The 17,238-nt window shown below is 44.3% G+C and overlaps 1 long non-coding RNA gene and 1 other non-coding gene across 7 annotated transcripts; both read left to right on the top strand.

Annotated features, from left to right (window-relative positions):
- The first annotated feature begins 364 nt into the window (after positions 1 to 364).
- On the top strand, positions 365 to 15,423 carry LOC141278784 (uncharacterized). 6 transcript variants are annotated; one of them, XR_012332004.1, is made up of 6 exons: positions 365 to 538; positions 1,566 to 1,677; positions 6,439 to 6,503; positions 9,873 to 10,010; positions 13,156 to 13,279; positions 15,133 to 15,423. It is a non-coding gene; the product is annotated as an uncharacterized lncRNA (long non-coding RNA). The 6 variants fall into 6 exon arrangements; XR_012332002.1 differs by having other exon boundaries at positions 12,530 to 13,279; XR_012332000.1 differs by lacking the exon at positions 13,156 to 13,279 and having other exon boundaries at positions 6,439 to 9,569.
- On the top strand, positions 10,262 to 10,383 carry LOC117312490 (small nucleolar RNA SNORA26). The gene has a single exon (XR_004526818.1). It is a non-coding gene; the product is annotated as a small nucleolar RNA SNORA26 (small nucleolar RNA).
- Positions 15,424 to 17,238: the final 1,815 nt, after the last annotated feature.

Raw genomic sequence — 17,238 nt, 5'->3', positions numbered from 1 at the left:
CAGAAAAAATGATTAGGAGGTCTAGTAAGCTGATCCAGAGAGAGGTGTGAAGCCTTCTCTATAGCCGTGATTCAAGGAAGCTGATCAGGAGGTCGGTTTGACAGGAGAGGTGTAAACACTTAACAGAGTCAGAAGGTGGCAATTCGTCCACCGTTGCTGCCGGCAGTGGTGAAGGACGCAAGCGAGAGGCCGGGAAGGAGAGTTGTAGGAAAATAAAACAGCATTAGGGCCATTTCACGTTAGCAGCGACAGAGTAGTCCCTTCTCAGGTGAATGAGGCAAGGAGCAGAGGCATGTAAGACAGGCGGGGCAACTGTCATGCAAATGGACGAAACCCCGGGAAGGTGCCACTCAGCCGGCGGGCGTAATCCTACCTTTAGCGAACGTGAAAGCGGGGAAAGCCGTAAAGCAGGCTGCGGGAAGCTGCAAAGCAGGCGCGGGGAAGCCGCAAAGTAGGCGTCGCAAACATACCTCTGATCAGGAAGCCGGGGGAGCTACTAGGCCGTGGCCCAAACGTACCGTTGCGGATTCGACTCACGGTAAGAGCAGTGTCACGGGGTGGACGGTAAGAGCAGTGTCACGGGGTGGACGGTAAGAGCAGTGTCACGGGGTGGACGTACGTTATAACAAAATAGCTTGAACCGAGGAGGTCAACGGAAGGCCCGGACCAGCAATCTCGGTTCACGATAGTAAGCAAAGAATTGCAAACTACCCCGTTAAGCTTAAGCACAAAGCAAAGTTTATTTAAGCATAGGTACACTCTGGGAGGGGGAGAGAGAAGGCGGGAGGAAGAGGAAGGGAGGGGGAGGAGGGGAAGGGGGGAGAGAGAGAGAGTGAGTAGGCTGTTTCTGAGAGCGGGCTGTTTCAGCGAAGTGAAGCAAGGCCAAAGCAAATTTTATCGACCCAGAGGTACACTCTCAGAGGGAGAGAGAGCGGGCTGTTTCTGCGAATGGAAAACAGCATTCCTATACACGCTTAAGGGTGCTTTTAAGGAGCATTTTGCAGGGAGGCGGGGGTGAGTGACAGGGGATCATTATTTGATTGACAGTCCCGAGCTATGTAACAAGTTTACTGCTGCGCATGCTCTCACCCTTGGATCGCTAAGAAACGCCCACGGGGTGGGGGTGGGGCGGCAAAACCACATGTAGATTTTTTATAATTATGGTATAATGAGTTTGGGTTTACTATAGGTTATACGCCTGTCTGGTCTGGGCATGCGCAGCCGGGGGACCTTCCCTTGTGTTCCTGTGCCCCTCTATTATCAGGATAAACTGCCCCCCACACGACCATAGTTTTACCTGTCTGGGTGGTGTCAAGGGAGAGTCCCCAGATGACTGCGTGTGTGACTTGATTTCGTCTTGGTTTTCTCACCACTGTCACCTCCTTGCTGCTAATGTCTAACTACCTAACAAAAGTACTACTTCCACCTAGGTATATCAGGTTATAAATTAAGCAGAGGATAATATTTGTAAGAGACAGCCAGATATAACCAGAACTCATCGATGCTTGTGTTAATACAACATATGGAATAATTGTAGTTATGTGTGTGAATAAATTGGTCCTCAGGTTCTCTACCAGGTTTCATCCATATCCTTTGATGAATCCTCTCTGGCATCTTCAGCATCCATGGCAACAATGAAACACATAAGCCAATATCATACCATGAAGAGCTGGCAAGGTAGGGCATTTAGTACACTTAAAATTCATACCATATCCTTTAAGACATCAGTTAAAATTTTGTGAAATGACTGTTTTGCTCAGGATCAACATATCTACCATTTTGAGCATGTACTTATATATTAGGCACCTTAACTATGTAATTGCAGTTAATCCTAACAGCAATATCATTATCTCCATTTTATTTATGAGGAAGCTGAGAAGATGTAATTTGCTTGAAGGCACACAGCTAGCAAATAACAGAGCCAGGATTCAAAGCTGAGCCTGTCCGGCTCCAAAACTCAGTCAGACTCACATCCATATCCACTCCCACTCCAGCTGTACTAAAGCAAGTGTCCCCCCCATCCCCCCACCAACCTTTTTATTTTTTCTTTGCCATTTTGATACATTCATTTGCAGCGTGTTAAACTGGCTTTTTACGTAGACTTTGTTTGTTAATGGATGTTAATACTTCTGTTCTAGAACTAGCTTTCCCTCCAGGGGGCCCAGGAACATTTCAAAGCCACATTGAGCAGTAACAAATATTTTCCTTAACAAATTTCTCACCTAGTCCTAAAGTGATTGTGGATGTTGCCAGTGTATATTTGTGTTTACATCCTGACTGTGAGCATTAGGGCAGGGAAACATCAAAGTTTTGTGGGTGACAAAGAATCACCTCTGATCTTCACTTCAAAGACAACCAAACAAACAAAAAAAGCCCTTCCCATCAACACCTTTGGGATTAATGTCAATTAAGCTTTCTCCTCAACTTGTCTATACAAGTATGCACGTTATAATGAATGAAGCTTGTTAAGAAACCATAAACCTCCTCTAAAATGGCAGTAAAATACCTACAGCACACACATAATTTTTCCTGATGTATTATAAGAATTTTAGTAAATGGACCCTTTTTATGCCTTAGCCCTGATTCTCTAACCCCAACTTTAAAAAAGTGCCAATAAGGCCCCATCAAAAAGAGGGATGAGTGCTGTTTCTAAGCCCCCAAATCTAAACTGACATTTTCTGTAACGTCTGCAGAACTTTGCTTTCCTTCCTCTGCTGAGCCCACATCTAACTATTCCTCTTCGTCTGAGCACAAACTCAGCTTCACAAAGCCTTTTGTTCTGGATCTGGAACTTGTTCAAAATTGTCAAGTCTCAAGTCAGAATGGCCATCATCAAAAAATCTACAAACAATAAATGCTGAAGAGGGTGTGGAGAAAAGGGAACCCTCCTACACTATTGGTAGGAATATAAATTGGTACAGCCACTATGGAGAACAGTATGGAGGTTCCTTAAAAAACTAAAAACAGAGCTACCATATGATCCAGCAATCCCACTCCTGGGCATATATCCAGAGAAAACCATGGTTCAAAAAGATACATGCACCCCAATGTTCATTGCAGCACTGTTTACAATAGCCAGGACATGGAAGCAACCTAAATGTCCATTGACAGAGGAATGGATAAAGAAGATGTGGTACATATATACAATGGAATACTACTCAGCCATTAAAAAGAATGAAATAATGCCATTTGCAGCAACATAGATGGACCTGGAGATTATCATACTAAATGAAGCAAATCAGAGAAAGACAAAGATCATATGATATTGCTAATATGTGGAATCTAAAAAAAAAAATTATACAAGTGAACTTATTTACAAAATAGAAGCAGACTTAGAGAACCAACTTATGGTTACTAATGGTTACCGGGGTGGGGAGGGAATAGTTGGGGGGAGGGATAGTTAGGGAGCATGGAACTGACATGTACACACTGCTATTTTTTTTTTTTTTTTTTTTTTGCGGTACGTGGGCCTCTCACTGTTGTGGCCTCTCCCGTTGCGGAGCACAGGCTCCGGACGCACAGGCTCAGCGGCCATGGCTCACGGGCCCAGCCGCTCCACGGCATGTGGGATCTTCCCGGACCGGGGCACGAACCCGTATCCCCTGCATCGGCAGGGGGACTCTCAACCACTGCGCCACCAGGGAAGCCCCACACTGCTATTTTTAAAATAGATAACCAACAAGGACCTACTGTAAAAAAAAAAATAGAAATTTAAAAATAAAAAAAAAATTCTCAAGCCTACCTCCACCTCCATCTCTTCTGGGACATGGCAACCTGAGGAAGGAGGCCCTGCTCCTGGAACTCTTCTGGGGCTGGTTTTGTGTCTCATTTCTGTCTCCACAGTGCCCGGTGCTACCTCGACCACATCACTTACTGTCTGACCATCATCCATGAACTCTTGGAGAACCAGGACTATGTTTGGATCATCTTTGTATCCCAGGCACGTAGCCCGGTGCTCAACACAGCTGGTGCTCAGTTAGTGCCTGTTGCCCAATTAAGTGCATAAATGGAAGTGAGAGCACCCTTCACCCATGAGGCTGAAAATGAGAGTCCCCAGGAGTCTGGGGAAGGAGAAGGAGAACCCCTAGCGGTATATGTCATCTGGAGCAAGGACAGGCAGTTGGAGGATGTGATGTAGAAAGGTCAGAGGGAGGCAGAGGAAGTACACTTAGTAAGTAGAAAGGGGCTCATGAGGCACAGGCTAAGTTGAGGTAGATGATGAATGACAGCCGTTACTGGGCACACGCTAGAGCTTCAGGCCCCAGAGGGCTGATATCATTTTCCTTGTAATGCTATCCTTTTTAACTCTTCCCATCCAGAAGTGTTTGGCTAGAATTCTGTATTTCTGTATTATTTATGTGAGGTCTATGGTAATGTGGTAGTTCCCTCCTTTGTGTGATAAATGCTTAAAAGCTTCCTCAGTTGTGTACACTCATGACCTTCATGATGGGTCTGCCCAAAAAGGAGCTTGGTAAGACCCTCAGGCTGGATCAGATTACCTGTAAGTAGTCTATTATTGAATTTGATTAAGGGCATTATGAAATACCTTAAAATGGTTTTTAAACATTTTCAATTAAAATGCCCTGAATTTAATAATTCATTCAGTCAACAAATATGTGTTGAGCTTCAAGTGTGTGTTAGCTACTATGTTAGATCTAAGGAGATGGCCTCGTACAGCCCACAGTCTTAGTTAAAATTAAAGTAGGAAAAGTATATGTAAAAATGTTGCACTTTTCCCATTCCCTCTATACTTCTACAGCCACTGCCATGAAGAATACGGAAGACTGTGAACACAAGCAAAAGACAGAATATCCATTATTTTACATTTCATCTGGGTTCTGGCATCTATAAAACGGGTGATTTCTCCCCTGAGTTTCTGAAATAAGATAAGACTTGATATGGGAGAATTTTATGAATATGGATTCATTTTCTTCATTGTGTAAAATTCATCTCAGAGTCCAGATAACAAACATTAATAATAGCATGGCCAGAAGCACAAAGCAAATATGTTACATGGACTCAGTTGCAGTAAACAGAATTCACATCAGCAACTGCAGCTCAGCTGGTCTCAGAGCCCCGGAGGTAGGGAGAGGCTGCCCCTTCCTGCTCTGCTCCTCCTTCAAACTCATCCAGGAGAGAAGCCCTTCCTTCCCTGGGGAAGAGGAAGGAAGGGAGCAGAGACAGACAAGCATGTTATTCTACTAGAAATACCTCCACCTGGAACCTATAGGCATAGGGAATTAAGCACTTCCCACTAACCAGCTATGTATTTTGAAATAGTTGATTTCGTTCCTTATGATTCTGACCTAGATTCTGTCTTTCAGAAACAAGTAAATCATAATGTGTATCTGACCTAATTGCTGAAATAAGGACTGCGTTCTCCTACAGTGATGTAGACCAGTAACCATTGCCTAGGATGGAAAAGATACTCTCTGACTAGTCAGAGCTCTGCAAAAGCACCACGTTTAAGAATTTTTCTTCCTTCATGTACCATCAATCCCAGGCCTGCGGCATCATATTGGGATTGATGGAAAGATCTCAGAGTGATCAACAATCATTCTAAAGCACATTATCACAAACTTCTCAACTGGCTTGACATGTAAACACGTGGACCATATCCTGACACGCCAACTTACTTCTGGCATGTTTTTTCCAGCAAGCTAGCCTCATTCAACATGGCTTTAATAATGTATTTCAGTCTTACTAATCTTACTGAAAATAACAGTTTTGAAAAAACAAATAGACTTCAATTTATAAGGCAACCCTTTCACTTCCTACTGTTTTGATTATCACTTGAAAGATTTATCTTATTCTCCTTTTTTTTAAAATTTGGATACTGGAATTTTAAAGAGCAGCTGATAAAGTACATATTCCAGACTTTAAAGTTTTAGCCTAATATTAACTCGTCAGAAAAAAAAATCCAGCAGATTTTCATTTTTCATGAAAATATAGCAATAAAAAGGTATCTGCGGTTACAAAACAGGCCAAGGTCATTTGTGGCTCTCATTAATCCTGCCCCTCCTGTGAAAAAGGCTAAAAGCATTGCCTACATTTTGCAGATGGAAAAAAAGCAGGTTCCATCTTGCTCTGGGTATAATAGCAAAGCCTGTGTGTGGTAGAGCCAGAAATAGAAGCTGGAGGGATTTGTGTTCCTTTTCTGATGTAGAACAGGACTCATCTGAAGCAGTCTCATTAAATTGTGCTACTGAAGAAGCAGGTCTGGCTCTTCACTCCATTTTCTTTAATAGAATTAAATAGTCCATTTTTTGCTGTACTTTCAATTGGATACCTTATGCTAATTAGTTTAACTGGCCAAATATAATTTATATACTACTTTCATAGAGTACATTGGATGCTAAGCATAATGGATGTTGACTAAAAATATATATTCACAACCTAAAAGTTGAGAGTTATGTATTATTTGGTGGAAATTTTTAGGACTTCAAGCCCGGGAGGTAGCAGCATCTCAAGTAACCCTGAGAGAACTGCTCCAAGGAGGCGAGGTAAGGGCCGGGACATATAGGAGTTTTGCAACAAAGGGCAGGTAGTCTGAATGTCAAAAGATTATTGTAAATTAAAGAAAACCAGATATCTCAAGTTAAGGAATTTAGCGCTTTTCTATGCATAGGAAGATGCAAGAATCTGGGCTCACTGAAATCATTCCTTTGATATGCACCTCAACTCTCCGGGCCAGTATCCAGTGTTTTCACATCGGTGTTTCCTCAGGACTCACCATAGGGAGTGGCTGCAGTCTGATGGCTGCTAGATGGCAGGTATTCTTTTCCTTCTTGAGTTCCCTTGGGGCTCACCAGGTTACCTTCAGCTTCGGCTGCAATCGCTGATGACTGTGACATCCTTTGTTTACTGACAAGGCAGGCAATACTCCGTTTCTCATGGATAACATGTAATTATTTTAAAGAGCACTTTTTTTTTAAGAAAAAGCAATATTTAAAATCCAGTATAATCAAATACTATAGGACAGCAAGTACCATTGTTCAGGTTCAGCTGGTCAACATGCAACTTCTAATATGGCTATCAACATAATTCTAGATTTTCTCAGAGTTCTAATTGAAATTCCACAATCACTCTTAGGGAAAAGCACCTTCAAAGTTACAGAAATTGAGAATTCCATGCTGCCATCCTGTGTCCACCATTTGGCCATTGCAGCTATGATTTCAGTTTCCTTCCCTAAGGTTATGTTTGTGTACACGTGTTGGGGAGGAACCTGACCCACTGTTTGGATGTGCTCACAATTCCTAATATGTTTACCAGCCACCTAAACTATTAGAGTGGCAGGAGAACAGCCCTCAAAAAATATTAGCAATATGTGGGTCCTCTGGTACAAAATGAGAAATCGTGTACCCAGTAGGTGGCTGAAAGGAGTAAATAAGCTAATCTGTGTAGAGCAGTTTAAGGAGTTCAGAGCATGTAGTAAGTGGGCAATAAAGGTTAGCTCTTACTGTCTTCAACATGCTGGCCTGAACACATGCCAGCCTTGCAAACATCAACTTTTACTGACCTGCATGTATACAACACATTGTTAATGAGCATTAATATATGGGCAATTTTGTGGTCTACAAGTTCTGGCAGCCACCAGCACCTCCAGATAAGCCCACCCTCCACACCCCAGTCCCCTACCCCCAAGCCCAGTTTATATCATGCCTATCCTGCATCTCTCTCCATCCCCATCCCTTGGCTCTTTGTGCAGAAATCACAGCAGCCTTCGTACATTCCCATCAATGCACTGAGCTCCTTCCTGGAGCCCACACTCTGCACATGCTCTTCCCTCTACGTGGAACTAAACCCCAGGCTCCTCTGCTTTGCCTCATAAACTCATCTTCAATTTTCTGCTTAATCACCCCTTCCTCAACCTCACAGCTGAGTCTCTGACCTCCATCTTAGCTCTTAAGTGGTAATTTCACATTTTAAAAATGTGATTCTTGTATTAATATGTTTTACCCACTAGACTAAAAGTTCCACATGGGCAAGGTCCATGATTTGTTCTGTTTGTTTTTCTTTTTCTTACTATCTGTGTACCTCTAGGTCTACCACAGGGCTTGGCATATGGTAGTTCTCAATACACATGAGTTCTATAAATGAATAAACACAGCCCAACAGGAGGCAATTCCTTCCAAGGACTGAGCATTTCTGTCTTTCCACTTTATTTCACAATCACTGTTCCCCTCACCTCTGGCTTTACTCAGCTGTACTGTGAAAACACACATGTTTTGGAAGGTAAAAATAGCTTGGGGAAAATAAAAGGTAATTTAGAAGGGAGAGGGAGGAAAAGAGACATCAATGAAATAAACAGAGTTATAAATGGGGCAGTGAATCAGCATAAGCAAAGGGCAGTGTGAATAGTGGTTACACCCATTTCTTGAGCCAGACTGAAGAGCAAAAGAGAGAGAAATTTGAAGAGGCAGGAGATAAAAAATAAATAGCCTGGGAGGGCTGAGGAAGCCAATAGGACTGGAGCCCAGACCAGAGCAGTGGGATTGGTGCTGCTCTGGGGGAAGGGTTCCCCCCAGCTGAGAGAACACTGGGAAGGATAAAGCAGGCTGCAGGCCTATTCAGGGCTGGGAGAGGAGACCTGGGAATCTGAAGGGTTTGAAGACCACTATCCCATCCCCATGACAGTTAGCCTCCTTCCCAAGCAGCCTCTCACTAGTGACTGCCACCAGGACTGTGGACCATGTGTCCCGCAGCCCAGGGCCATTGTCCTTGTCCATCTTGGTCCCCTCTGCGATATGGATCCAAATAGTACCCTACTCGGGATCTCTGGTAAAGAGCCTTCCATCATATTTAGTTATTTCTACAGTGAAATATATTTTCCAAAGCAGCACAGTAACGCTAGTCATGATAAGTTTTGCTTCTTTGTTTCTTAGTGCCATAAGGGGCATTTGTTCACAGCAAAGACTACTGTCTCTTTAGTTTTCCAAGTTGTAATAAAATACTTAGGTTTTTCTCCTTATCACTTATTACCCTACGACATTTTATTTTTACATCTTGATTCTGTTTTTGTTCTCCACTAGAATATCAAAGGCCTTTGTTTCGCCTTTTTAAAGACTAGAAGGGTGCATGGCACGTAGTAGGCACTCAAATTAAACTGTGGCATAGGAACGAGCAGCTCTGCATTCTAGGGGGTTGTGTGACCGGGAGCCCTGGACCAGGCGCTAACCTGAGGAGAGGATACAGGAGAAGGCCTCGCTAGGAGAGTTCTTGTGGAAGGAACGTTGGCCTGGGAGAACCAGATGCACGAGGGCTAAGGCCTGGGGAAGCGCCAGATAAATCCGGTTTCCGCGCGCGGACTCCCTGTGGCTCCAAAAAGCACGCTCGGCTCAGTCAGCTAGCTCTCCCGCCGCAGCCAAAGTCGAAAGGCCGGGGGCCCCGCCCCTCTCGGCCAGAAACTTCCCTGGGATTGGTTGCCTACACCACGGCCCTCCTCCCGTCCTGCCCCCTCCCCAACCGTCCCGGGGGTTGGCTGCCCGCCCCGCAGCCCTCCTCCAGGTCCCGCCCCACCTGCTGGGTCTCCGCGGGTCGTGGGTCTCTTTGTCCCCCGGAGTTGGGCGGTGAGTGTTACCCTAGTCTGCGGTCTCTTGCGGCGGGGAGGGTTCCCGGCCGGTCCGCGGGCCCGGGTGGGGCTGGGCTTGCCTCGCGTCCCCTCGAGCTTTGCCCACCCGGAGCTCCGCTGCTCCCGGCGGCCAGAACGCAGGAGTAGAGCAGCCCTCGGCGGTCCGGGGAGGGGTGGGAGGGAGGGGACGGCAGTGCCCGTCCCGGGGCCGCGCGAAGCACACACACTGCGCCCAGCCTCCCGGAGGCTTCCCGGCCTGCTGGCCCGCGCGTGGTAACAAGTTTAGGCTTTGCTTCCCCAGGGCGCAGCCGCGGCTACTTTGCAGCGGGTTCGGGCCAGGCCCAGCCTGCGGCGGCAACAGCGGGTCTCGGACCGACCGTGAGCCTGGGGTGTCTGTCTCCAACGACTGCGGGTGCAGCGGCCTGAGTTCTAAGCGCAGGTATGTGCTTGTCTTTGAGGGAAATGAAATGACGCGGGCTCGAGCACGTGGTCAGTGACTACTGGAGGATTCCCAAGCACGTGTTTCCGGCTCTCCTTTAACAAAGGAAACGGACGTTCACAAGCAGAACAGCTGCTTCTAGTGGGTTTTCAGACTCGGTTAAAGAAACTGCTGAGGTCCACGAACGTTGACGAGAGAGGAACGCAGGAAATCGTAGAGGACCCTGTGAAAAACCCAGATCGCCCTTTCTTGTGCCCTTTTAAGGTTGACGCAGTGCCTTAAGAGGCTAACACAGAAGGGTAAAGAAAGTCTCCATAAAACCCAGAGAAGAGATTGTAGAACTCCTCTTTGGAGCCTGTCTGGAGTCACAGCTGAACCAGAAGAAAATTTCCTTTCATTGCGAGCACCTTTGTGATATTTTTACACAGCTCCAAGCAGAAGCGATGGATTCAAACTTAACCTTAGCATTGATAGTACAAGTGTTGGTATTTGTCATTGAAGGCAGGGACAACCCGCTAGAATGATATAAAGACTATAAGTTGAGAACATCTAAATGCACCAGCTGACAAAGGTCATAAAACCTCCAGAGTCACATTTCACTGGGTAGAAACGAGAGTTACCTCCTCCTGTCATGAAATATCTCAGGGTATGCAAAAACTCACCCCAAATGCTTTGACTCAATTTTGTCCATCCCTCTCCCAAAGATGAACGATTATGCAAATCTTTGTGGGTAGCTGGCTCTTGCCACCAGTGGATTACCAACTTCGCTGCCCCTGCCAAACCCTTATATGCCTTCCTCCCAGATACACCACAGAATCCTTTACTGAAGCATTGAAATTCACATTGTCCATCTCCTAGCCCTCAGATTACTCAGTTTTGACAAACCTTTCCACCTATATTGCCATGAGAAGAGTGGGATAGATGCAGGTATTCCAGGACAACCTTTTCCCTTTCACATACACCCCATAGAATATTTCTCATGTCAGTTGGGATCCTATGGGATCAGACATGCCCCTGTGCCTAAGTACATTAACTTGGCTGCCACCCTGATTCACAAGCCAGTAGCCTTACACAAGTTTCCCCTTTTCACCTTTTTGTTCCCATGCTGTATCAGTTCTTACAAGTCCATAAAACACAACACCTCTCTACTCAATGACAGACCACCTATGAACAAGCCCGTTAATTACCCCTCCATCATCTTGTACCTCACCTTGTACCTAATACTCTTAAACCCCTCATGATAAAGAGCCATTCCACATGGTTACCTTACAACCATCTAGATGATTTCTGAACCACAAGAAGACCTCTTGGACATGTCCTTTAGCAAGCCAGACATGCTCTTCTATGTGATGGCTCTTGTAAACAAAATTTTCAGGGAAGCTGACGATCCCAGAGCAAACATTTGCCGCATGCTGCCCACTAGAAAATCAGCCCAAGCTACAAAACTCATAGCTCTTCCTAGAGCTGATACATTGGCAAAAGGGAAAGCTACAGACATTTATACCGACTAGATGAGCCTTTAGAGTCTGTCAGGCTGTTAGCACACTTTGGCAGTTCCACAGATTCTTGACCTCTGCAGGTACTGGTACTTATTATTTCCCAGTGTACCACCTATAAATCTTACCAAGTTTCTGGAGGGAACCAGTGTAGCTCAGGGAGTCTTCCAAGACCCACACTGTCCTTTATGGCACTCCAGGTGGACTTTTAGACTTACCTCCAGCCCTAGGCTCTTTTCACTGTTGAGTTATTGTCTGCATGTTTAGTGGATGGTCTGTGCTAGCCAGCTAGACATACTGATGCCACAACAGTTGTAACAAACTAGTACCTTGGATTATTCCTTGTTTTGGCATTTCTTTATGAACTGAATCTGACGAAGGAACTTTTTTTTTTAATTTTTAAATTTTGCATACAATTTTTAAAGGTTACAGTCCATTTACAGTTGTTGCAAAATATTGGCTGTATTCCCCGTGTTGTGCAGTATATCCTTGTAGCCTACAAACCCAATAGTTTGTACCCTCCAGTCCTCCACCCCTATACTGCCTCCCCCCCGCCTCCACTGGTAACCATTAGTTTGTCCAAGGAACTCACTTTACAGCAGAAACAAATCACTCGCTCACAAAGACTCTGAGAGGATATTCGTTAACATTTCATACTCCCTACCATCCCTTATCCTCAGGGGAAGGAAGACCTTAAAATGTAGACATAAAAAAGAATGCCAGAGGGGAAAAAAAATCTATCTAGAAACTAGACTTATATGGCTAGAAGCATTATCCCTGGCCCTTATACAGATCCAGGATACTCCAAATGGATCCCTTCTGAAATGGTTTTTAGTCACCCCAGTGCCAGCTGGCATCTCTAAACCTTCCATTCCTGGATTGGGCAAGCAACGTGGGGACTTGAGTGAACAATTCAGTACTCTAACTAGTTATATACAAGACCGTCTATACTTGGTGCGTCTCATCAACAGGTGAAAAAAAGCATGGTCCTCACTGACAGGCCTTGCCATCCCTTTCTTCCAGGAGATGAGTACACATCAACATTTTTAGAAGAAAACGTACATTGTCACCTTGCTAGGAGAGGCCTTAGGAAGTACTGCTAACCATCTACCCTGTCATCAGAATAAAAGTCCTCCTGGATTCACATGCGATACCAAGCTAGATCCATGTCATCACCCCGCCCCCAGGACAATTAGAAGGCCATCCCTATGCGTGACCTCAAATTGAGGATTTCAAGAGCTTACTCAGGCTCCAGAAGCAGACGACACCACAGAGTAGACAGCTTTACCCAAGATCTCTGATCAAGAATTTTGTCTCCGTTTATCTTCCCTTGCAACCTCTGCCTGACCTGCAAAATTTTCTGACATAGAAATTTAAACAAAACCCTTCCTCTTTCAGTTACAGAAGGACTGACTGGAGGTTGCTTGTCTAAACCTATCCTCCCTCTGTTCCCCCACGGCGGGCTCCCTTTCAGACTATGTCTTGCTTCAGCGAATTCTTACTGCTTTTTCAACAGTTAGAGCATGGCCACAACACCCACTCACACCAATCTTTCAGACCCTGGCCATCTTAACTAATCAGTCTAATTGCTGGTTATGTCAGCGTCTAAATAACGCACCAGAACCTGAACTAGGTTTTGTCCCTGCCAGTGCAAGCACCTGGTGGACCCATTCTGGACAGCGGATGTATGGAAGGCACTCTGCTTCCTCCTGCGGCAGAGTGACTTGGCATTGGGGAACCCCCATGGAGGCTTGAGGTCTGTCCTTCACTCAGGTGAGGGTATTGGAGGGAAAATTTTCTCTTTGCATTGAAAATAAAAACGGCACTGGACCCTTCCTAGGTAACATACCAAAACAATACTGTAATCAAACACTGGTTTGATTCCAAAGACGTTATAAATGAGTTCCAGACTGGTTATTATAATGATACAAATGTTTGCGTAGTCACTGGACAGTATTCCTGGCCTGCAGGCCACACAAATAGGACCTGGAACAGCTCAGCTGTTCCCCTGGTTGGTCTGCCTGATACCCCAGGCCACAAATGGGTTGACCAAAATTCTGGAATTAACTTTCTCGGTAGCTGCTAAAACCAGACTGAAGGTCTCCTCTTACCCGATATTTCGTAGCCTGTTTTGCTCTTACAGCCTGACAGAGGCACATGGGAAATGGAGATATACAGATGCCAACATAACTAATGACAAAGGCCACCATGGACACCGAACTCCATCCTGGTGGGTCACAGGTTCCACTCTGACCTTGTTTGTGAACACCTCTGGTCTGTGTATTTTGTGTGGCAATAAGGTATATAAAGGGTTCCCACCTAAATGGTCAGGGCGTTGTGGACTCGGCTACCTGGCACCTTCCCTCACTAGTTATCCCACTTTAAATGCTAGCCGGATTATAAACCTGGGCTCCTTCAGGCATGCAGTAGCACCACGTAGACGCATCCAGCCAGACATTGTAGGCAAGCCACTCATGTATCGCAATACTGATTCAGTAAGGACCCTTTTTCCAAGCTTGAAAACTTCTGATCTGGAAGAAGCAATTCTGAACGTTTCCAAAGTCATGGAACAAGGATTCACTGGCACCCTGCAGACCTTGAAAGCACGTCCGTCAGGGGTTAGCAGTTTCACCTCTGTGCTCTGAAATCGCCGTCTCCTGGCTACACAGGCTGCCCAACAGGGAACACTGTGCCGTCATTGGCAGACAGTGCTGCTCGTGTGTAAATAAATCAAAAGAAGTACAGGATGGTTTGAACCGTATAAAAGAACGGGTTGACATCGTACATAAAATGAGTGAAGCAAGAATTAATTGGACTGACCTCGAGAATAAGAGGCTGGTTCAGTGAAAGATGGGGCTGTGTGTTGGGAGTTGCCCTTTAATGCTTATTCATCCTTGTTATCTTGTGTTTTTGTTCGCAGATCTCTTACCTCCCGACATCTAATCCATGTGTCCCCACAGCAATCTCCCCAGCTCCTTGCCTGTGAAACTTCATGATAGGTTATAACAGGGAAATGAAGGGACTAACCTCACCAAAATGGCATAATGACTATTGAAACTGAGACCATCTGAACAAACAGCAGCTGCTGGGAAAAAAAAAACACTAAAAAACCAAAAAATTTTCTCTGAACTTCCCTTTGATAAGTAAAGCAGGTCTTTCTAAGTATTCAGCTGCTGTAAGCCCTCTCTTGCATCAGGACCTGCCAAGGAACTGCGTAAATACATCCTGGGAGAACCTTCCATACTTTCCCACTGAGGCCTTAATACTGTTCCCCACCCCACCCCCATCCTATTAAGCTGGTATATAAATCCTTACTCCCTACAGCATGCTCTTGCCTACATGTATAATAATCTTGGCTCCTATTAATCTGTCTGTTAATTCACAGGCCCCCAAGTACTTCACCCTAAGTTGGTAAAGAAAAAGTTTTCGTCCCAGTAACACTTTTTAGACTTTTCTGGATACTCCAGAGAATGTGTTCAAATACATAAGGGAATTTGGAAACCTTGATTTTGTTGGAAGGTGAAAGAATCCAGTGTACATGTACACAGGCTCTGTGGAAATCCTTTTAAATTTGACTCAAACTGTGTTTAATAACTAACTGAAAACTTTCTTTTTATTTCCCTTAGGGAGAAAGCTGTAGACCATTTAATCTGGGATGATCTGCTGTACTCTCCTGATTTCCCGTGAGCATTTAATCTACGGTCTAAAGGGTCGTTTGTCTGATATGAGTTGTAGCTGTCTTATGATTATGGGCAGCAGCAGCGAGGGGGGGCTGTAGGGACCAAGTGGAGGTAGCATTTATCGTATTGCACGTGTCACTCCGTTGCTTCTGTCCTTACATTATTCCGTTTAATTCTCACACAGTGTTCTTCCCGTTTTACAGATGAATAAATTGGAAGGGTAGATAACTTGCTAAAGATTATGCCATTACTGGGACTTCCTGGTGGTCCAGTGGTTAAGACTCCGCACTCCCAATACAGGGGGCATGGGTTCAATCCCTGGTTGGGGAACTAAGATCCCACGTGCCGTGCAGCGCAGCCAAAAAAAAAAAAAAAGACTATACCATTACTGAAAATAAGAGCAAGATGCCGAACTGGTACCGAGTGTGCAACCTTTCATAGAGCAGAGGAAAGAAGAAAAAATACACAGTCATTCCTCGGAGATATTGCGGGTTTGGTTCCAGACCACTGCAGTAAAGGGAGTCGCACAAATATTTTGGTCTCCCTGTGTAAATAAAAGTTATGTTTCCACTATACTGTAGTTTATTAAGTATGCAGTAGCAACATATCTAAACAACAATGCACATCCCTTTATTAAAAATAGTTTCTTGCTAGAAAATGCTAACCATCACCTGAGCCTTCATCAAGTCAATCTTTTTTGCAATAGTGACTTCACAGATCACCATAAGAAATATAATAATAATGAAAACGTTTGAAATATTGTGAGAGTTGCCAAAATGTGACACAGATGCAAAGTGAGCAAATGCTGTTGGAAAAATAGAACCAACAGACTTGCTCCACACAGGGTTGCCACAAACCGTCAATTTGTAAAATATGCAGTATCTGCAAAGTGCAATAAAGTGAAGCAATAAAACGAGGTATGCCTGTATGTATACGTACATATACTTAGCTTTGCAAAAAGACAACTGAAAGTTGAATATAAACGAACTAATGAACATTATAGCAAATTGACAACTTCACATAGAGAAAATTATTTCAAAAGTTATTTCAAGCTGTGCCGAAAAATGAACAGTATTCTGGATACATCCTTAGAGGTGGGTTTATTGTTCATGGTGATATTGGTATCAAAAGAAGATAAAATACGAAAACTGTTCCAGTGGTACAGGGCATAGTAAGAGGGGGGGCTCCTGAGCAGAAGTCCTCTATTGTTCCTTTCCTGTGTGTGTAAGCAAACAGTAGTTAAACTCTTGCACTGAAACTAGAGAAACCATTAAAAGATGAGCGTTCTGCTTTCAGTATTGGGTATTTTGTGGTACCTGGATAGATGAGCGTCATGGGATGCTGAATTAGAGTGGCAGGAGTGTTCTAAGCAATTGGGGGAAGTGATCGGAAAAGAAATCTAGATTCTTGACACAATCTCAATTTTCTTCTGTAAAATGGAGAAAAACAGTAAAGGGTAGGTAGGCCACCACTGCTTTCTCTGTGGCCTTTTTGACAAAAACTGATACAAAGTTTATTGTTAACGAATTTCCTTTCAGGAGAAGATTGACAGCTACTGACCCTTGGAATTCAGTGCTCAAGGGTCACTTTTAAAGAGGTTTGAGGCACACTAGATTATAAACTTATTTGTATACCTATTGTCTGTTCCCTGGTAGAATGTAAGCTTCACGAGGACAGGCATATTTGTTGAATCACAGTGAAGAGGGTTGTGGTGAGGATTAAGTAATGCATGTAAAGCTGACCTTGGGCATTGCTTAACTAAACGTAAGATAGAGCTCACTTACAGCCAATATGAGTAGCAGGTTTGAACTTTGGCACTGGTTGTTGTCAGATGTAAATTTCCAAAAACTTATGAATAAAGTTGATTATATGCCATTTTGGAGTTCTGATCATGGCTTACTTTGTTTCCCTTTTCAAGTATTCGGGTACATTAGAAACCTTAATGCATATATGCAAATCTACTTATTCAGCCCTTGTTTCACACCATTGAGTTCTAACAAAGTTAGGAGGAAAAGTTGTGAAATGAGAGTGTAGTAATTGGAATGTTAGAAA

Source organism: Tursiops truncatus, chromosome 5, assembly GCF_011762595.2.
Source record: "Tursiops truncatus isolate mTurTru1 chromosome 5, mTurTru1.mat.Y, whole genome shotgun sequence".
NCBI classification, from domain to species: Eukaryota; Metazoa; Chordata; class Mammalia; order Artiodactyla; family Delphinidae; genus Tursiops; species Tursiops truncatus.
Note: the sequence above shows the minus strand (reverse complement) of the source record. Positions and strands in the feature narration are given on the sequence as shown.